Source organism: Melopsittacus undulatus, chromosome 1 (assembly GCF_012275295.1).
Source record: "Melopsittacus undulatus isolate bMelUnd1 chromosome 1, bMelUnd1.mat.Z, whole genome shotgun sequence".
In the NCBI taxonomy this organism is placed as follows: Eukaryota; Metazoa; Chordata; class Aves; order Psittaciformes; family Psittaculidae; genus Melopsittacus; species Melopsittacus undulatus.
The window spans coordinates 152,698,929-152,705,551 of NC_047527.1; positions in this window are offsets into that span (position 1 = coordinate 152,698,929).

The window sequence follows — 6,623 nt, forward strand, 5'->3', positions numbered from 1 at the left end:
TATTTGCACTCTAGGTCATGTTTCCCTGCTATCCCTCCCTAAAGGGTTTCCTCCCCTTCCTGTTTGTTGGCAACCAAATCAACATATTTTTCACACAACTACCCCACTTTTAAACTCCATTTGGCCATTGTTGGCATCCTTTGGAGATACCTCATACCAAGGGTGAACAACCTGTTTGTGAGCTGTTGATCTGAGCATCTCACACCCAGACTACAGCATCTGGCTAGTGAGTTCACACAGTGTCCTGCAGCCCATTCATGGATATAAGCACAGAAATAAGGTGAACTAAAGCATGTTAATGAAGCAAAGTATTCCTGCTTATTCTCGGTAGGCTCTAATCCTGCAGGATTTTGGCACTAGCAGACCTTACCCCTTGGTGCTAATTTTTCCACATAAAGTAGGAAATTTTTTATATGCCGATTAGACTAAAATGTGGATTACCAGTGCATATGGAATGCAGTTACTGAATGAGCTGAAACCAGGTAAATGCTTTTCAGCATCCATGGATTCTCAGCCATTCAGGACAGCTTCAAACTGAAGCAGGGGAAGATGGGTTCAAACTGAAACAGGGGAAGTTCAGGTTAGATCTAAGGCAGAAGCTCTTCCCTGTGAGGGTGCTGAGGCACTGGCACAGGGTGCCCAGAGAAGCTGTGGCTGCCCCATCCCTGGCAGTGTTCAAGGCCAGGGTGGACACAGGGGCTTGGAGCAACCTGGTCTGGTGTGAGGTGTCCCTGCCTATGACAGGGGTTGGAACTGGATGATCTTAAGGTCCTTTCCAACCCAAACCATTCTATGATTCTATGATTTTGTGATTTTTATGTAGAAGACAGACTGATAGGAAAATATTTGTTTTCTTAAGCATTGCTTGGAATAGCTCAAAGCTGAAGTGTGGGTAGTGCATCTATTTTGAAGATACTGTGCCTATGTTGATTTGCTTTATTATAGACTAGCTATATGCTTCTTTATAGCTATGTATAGAAACAGTTTGCTTGCAAATCTTTATAGGTTTTGTCCTCCATCAAAGTCCATTTGAGCTGGTTGCTTAGGTCTGGACAGGGGAGAGTGAACACGAAAGGGAAGGGTAGGGATGAGGACCACTCTACAGCAGCAGGCTCTGGTGGTTCCCTGCTCTTTTCAAAGGAGAGCTAGTGGACCTCAAGACTAGGGATATCACTGATTGAATCTGATCCTTCAAGCGACCAAACACTTCCAAAACCCAGCTGTGAGGTAACCCTGTCCTACCTCAAATTAATTCTTTCAGGCTTATGTAAAGGCTGACGTGTTCCTCAGGAACTGAGCCAGATCTTTCTTCCCTGCTGCTGAGGTTGGACTCAGCATCATAAACAAAGTGGTGTAAACAAGAAGCTAAAGTCCCTGTTTAACGTTAGCTGGTTAAGATACCAGGTTTGGTGGTTAGCTTATCCAGCCACTGAACTTGCTTCCCAAATGCCAGCAAGAGAAAAAGCTGCAGCTGTGTTTATGCTAGCAAGTCATCCAGCCCAGGAGCAGGTCTATAATGCAAAAAGGTGCTGAGATTGCAATGTCCACCTTTCACCTAAGGGGATTCCACTTCATTCCCTCTCCACGATGCAAACTGCAGCAGGGTGAGTGGGGATGATTGGAGCATTCACTGCCTAAGTGCTCTCCTGACCTGAGCTAATGTGTAGGCGCCTTGCAAGAACTGGCCCTGTTCCAGCTTCTCTGCAAAAATCCTGGGATAAGAAACACATTAGGAAATATTGCTTAATCCCAGAAGCATAATGTTAGGTTTTATAGAGGCATTCTAGCGTGGTATTAACACGTGAATCATGCTGAATCATAACACATGATCAAAAAGCTGAGATTTAACCTTTTGCTTTTGGTTTTGGTTTTTAAATAACTTTTCCACAGGAGAAACTCGAATTTTCACCAGCTTCAAGGCACAAACAGCATTCCCAGGTAATGAAGACAAATCTCCATCTTACAAGGTGCTAAGTGGCTAGGCCACATCAAAAAGCAGGCTCTCAGCAGCAGAGCTAGGGCCAGGCTGCAGGTTTTCTCATCCTAATAGCAACCTCATGCCCACAACACCAACTCAAAGCTTGTCTGTGCAGGAAGGTATCCCAGCAGACTGATGTTTGGAATCAGAGCTTTTAATTGCAGGTGAATGATCAATGCTTTTTGCTTTCAGAAGCATAGGCTGAATTTGGGAAGGGGCGAGCTTCCTTCGCCATGGGGTGTTAACCTGGCCAATGTCATTGGTGCCACTGTCTCTGGCTTTTCATCCCTCTTCCCCTAAAGCAAGTAAGAGAAATGAATGATGCTTCCAACATCAGTGTGGACCTACTGACAGAGCAATTGCAACAGAAGTTAGAACAAGGTCTGGGCCAGTGTCCATGCTTGGGAAAGGACCCTCAGGCTACAATGGGCCAGACACTGCCATATCTTCACATGGCAGTATCAGCCATACCAGTGCTTGTACCAGTATCTTTTTCCTCTCAGTAGACAATACAGTCAATTTTCCTCTGCTTCTCCCAGCCTTTAGAAGGAAAATAAATCACTGTAGTTAAAATCACAAGTCCTCATAAAAACCTGCTTGTGCCCAGAATGCTGAGTATCAGAGCTCGCCTGAAGCTGAGGAAGAAGTGGCATCAATAAATTTACATCTCTAAATAGATGATAAGTGTTGAATCAATTTCCATATGTTTAAAATAGCAGAGCATTAAGGATTCTGGCACTTCAAGCAATCAACTAATTTGGGACTATTATGAGAATATCTTTTATACTAGTGGAGTGATTCATCTGAAAATCAAGGCCAGTCTGAAGGTCTGTGCCCTTTCAATATCATAAAGGACAGCAGATTGACAACAAAATCCTGCTTGTCTGAAGAGGTTATGGTGCCTTTTGACATTCAGGTCTTTGCAAAACCACCTTTCAGCTCTTAATAAACCAATTCATAATATACCTTCCACTTGGCTTGCCTGGCATGGTCTGCTCATGGCTACACAGATCCAATAGGAACCGAGTGTTGGCAGATACTTCCTGGTGAAAAAGTCAGGAACTCTGATGTATCAGGAGCTCTGTGTCAAAAAGGATACCAGGGCAGCAGCTGTCCTGTGCTCTCCTCCCATTTTCTCCCATCCTTTCATTCAGCCTGGGCTCACCAAGCCTCATCTCTCACCATGTCTGGCTGGCTACTTGCTGACCCTCATCTAGCTGGCCCTAAACAAACCTCACAGCTCTTCCCTCCTACCACCGTGTCTGTGTTTGAGATGAGTCATACCACTTCCAGACGGGCACTGGATATTAAATGTATACACAACCTGTGCTTCAGGGAGTTTCAAGGAAAATCAGCTTCTTTCAATATCAGCTGGTGCTGTTTTTACCTATGTACAGAGGACGAAGGCTTTGTGCTGGGCTTTGAGGGTCAGAATAAAGGGAGGATGGATGAAAACATCTATGGAGCTTCAGGTGCACTGATTTGGCCTCATGTGTTATGTTTGCTGAGCCATCAAATATTTCCATGCTAGTTTGGCACACTGCTCACAGATGTAATGAGCCCTTGCTTTAGTGAATGCACAGCACTACTGACCCTGGAAACACTCCACTGTTAGTGCACAGCATGCAGCAATGTGCTGTGATACTGCTGGTCTGGGTCTACAAGAGCAATAGAGACTTCAGAACCAGCTGCCTGCAGGACCAGGAAGATGGCAGAGCATCAGTATATTCTCCCTCACATTTAGCACATGATCTTCCTATTCCTAAAAAGCAGACACTTGGAGGAGGACAGATTTGGGGGTTGTTTGATATTTTGGAGCACCACCAGGGAAAGCTCCTAATTAGCACATGGATTTTGCATAGCCCAGATCTTCATCACTTGTTTGATTTCTTACTGTCACAGCAATAGCATGTTCAACCATTGACTTCAACAGGGGGATGCCAGGATTTGTGGGAGCAGCAGGACAATCATTCTGTACACAGTTTTAACTAGCATTTGTTGGTAGTTTAAAACTTAACTGAGAAGCATAAATAACTCACCTCTACAGCATCTTCTTGGCTTGGATCTTTCTTCACAGTTTTCTTGCTCTTTTCTCATCTCCGTTTACCATGGCGATGGGTTTAAAACAGAAGAGCAACCTAAAGCAAAGATAAGAGCCAGAGTGATGTTCCTCATTAAAGATAAGACAAACCCAAATTCCTGTCTAGATGCTCTGGAAAGCTGAGTATCCTCCAGAGCATAGGTGGGGAACCAAGATATCAGTGTGCTGGCTCCTGGACTCCAGCCTCAGAGGAAGAGGTTGTACACTCAGGGAGGATGCAGCACCTGATGGGTAGCTTGGAAATATTGCAGCATCCAGGAATGTTTCACTTTATTAGTCTTAATGTAGATGCTCAGCAGTTAAAAACTGGTTTGCTGGGCAAGAGTCTCTCATCTTGAGTCCCTGGAAGAACCTACTACTGCAGCAGGAACTTCTGTGTCCTGGAGGGGGATGGAAATGTGAGTGCATCCCCATAGAGAAGTGGGAAATACCTTCCCCATGGTGCAGTTTCCCTTCTACAAGCTGTCCTTGACACAACAGACAGCTTCTCAACCTCCCCTCTTCTCCTCTCCCAGGAAGACAGCTGCTCCTCTTATGTGGCCATCCTTTGGGGCATGGATGCTCATGGGTATTTGGAGCAAGTCAGAAGCAAAACCACACATGTGATTTACACAGTATTTTAGGAACGCTGAGGCACAGTTCAGCACTGCTGTACTTCTACTCCAATGAGCAGCAAGTGCTTCTGCTTTCAGCATCCACCTCATGTCCACACTGCCATCCCTCAGCCCTTGGCTTCGGCATGATGGCCAGGGCTGCCAAGCATGGTTTGCTCTGGAAGCAGCACTTCCTCAGGTTACTTTCTAGCATTGCCAAAATCACTATCCTTTCTGGGCTGTTTTCATAAGCTGCTTTTGGAGTACAAGTGGAAGGCAGAGAGACCCATCACATGTAAATAAACAAGTAAGCACGGCTGTCTGGTTTGAATGGCTACACTGTCAGACATGATAAAGGAGTTTGCAGCACATGCTGCAATAAGGTATTTAAAATCTCATTCAAAACCTGTCAGTTTCCCTACTCCACAGAAGGGAGATAATGAACAGCACATACTTCAAAGTGACGGTTTAAGGACTAAAAAGACATTCATGTGGGGCTTTGAAAACGCACATAAATTGCAGGTGTCAACACTCAGACCTCATTTATGTGAAACTGTGTCTGCTTGCAATGCAGCCTTGACCTCCCCTTACTGCTATGGGCCAGGGTGCTGCAGCCAGGAGGACATGGGGAGGACAGAAACAAGGCCAAGTCTTGGGGAAGCACAAAGAGTTGATGGGGTTGGGGTTGGCCTTGGCAGCAGAGTGTGTGACAGGGGAGGTACCTGCCCAGTGGCTGCAGACAAGCTGGCAATGCCACATTATAGGAGAAAGGGCTGGATTCCTCCATATCCTGTTTTCAAGGTCATTATGTAAATACATTTGGGAAAAGCCCCACCACCAAACACCCAACACTGAGTGATGAAGCTGCAAAGCCCTGCACAGGGCTCACAGCCTCTCCAGCTCCTAGAGACCCGGCAGCCTGCAGTCACATCTGGGTTTCTGCAGGACCCTGCCTCCTTTGGGAAATGGCAAGTGGTTCAGGATTTCCTTCCTGGCTACTCAGTGTTGTCTCATTTTCCCCTGGCAAAAGGTGGAAAGCTCTTCAGTTCCAACCCCTGCCATGGGCAGGGACACCTCACACCAGACCAGGTTGCTCCAAGCCCCTGTGTCCAACCTGGCCTTGAGCACTGCCAGGGATGGGGCAGCCACAGCTTCTCTGGGCACCCTGTGCCAGCGCCTCAGCACCCTCACAGGGAACAGCTTCTGCCTAAGAGCTCAGCTCAGTCTCCCCTCTCTTGGGCAGGTTCAAGCCATTCCCCTTGGCCTGTCCCTACAGGCCCTTGTCCAAAGCCCCTCTCCAGGTTTCTTGCAGTCCCTTTAGGTACTGGAAGATGCTCCAAGGTCTTCAGCACAACTGAACACCACTCTGGACACAAGCAACAGCACCTGGGCATTATTTAAAGACCAGTGTTGCTTTTGTCCACCTAAAGTCTTCTACCCACTGCCATGTATGTGCTCTGTGCTACCTGCTCATCTCTATGAGATCCTGGGCTTCCAGGGTCCACAGACCCACCCAGGTCTGTTGGGGTTTGTTTTCCTTTGTGGCACAGTAGTCACTGATGCAAATCTAAGGCCCTTTCTACATGCGGGTCAGCTCTTGTATCCCATGTGCCTTACTAGACACAGAGAACCACTCGGATATGCCAGCGCAGAGCAATGTGAACGGGTCCACAACCCCCTTGGTCCCCAGTGTCACTGGCACGAACCTTACATCTTCCAACGGGGCGAGTCCCCCTGCGTTGGGGCAGCTCCTCCCGTTTGGGTCGCTCCAGCAGAACCGGGAGCCGCAGGGACGCAGCGGGGTGCACGGGCCCTACCGGCAGCGCTCTCCCGGTGCCCCCCCCCTCCAGTTGCCAAAAGGCATCGAGCCGGTTGCCTGCAGCAAACCCCATCGCGGGCGGCGGCGCTCCCGCCCCATCCCTTGCTCCGCCTCTCCGGTTGCACGGGCGAA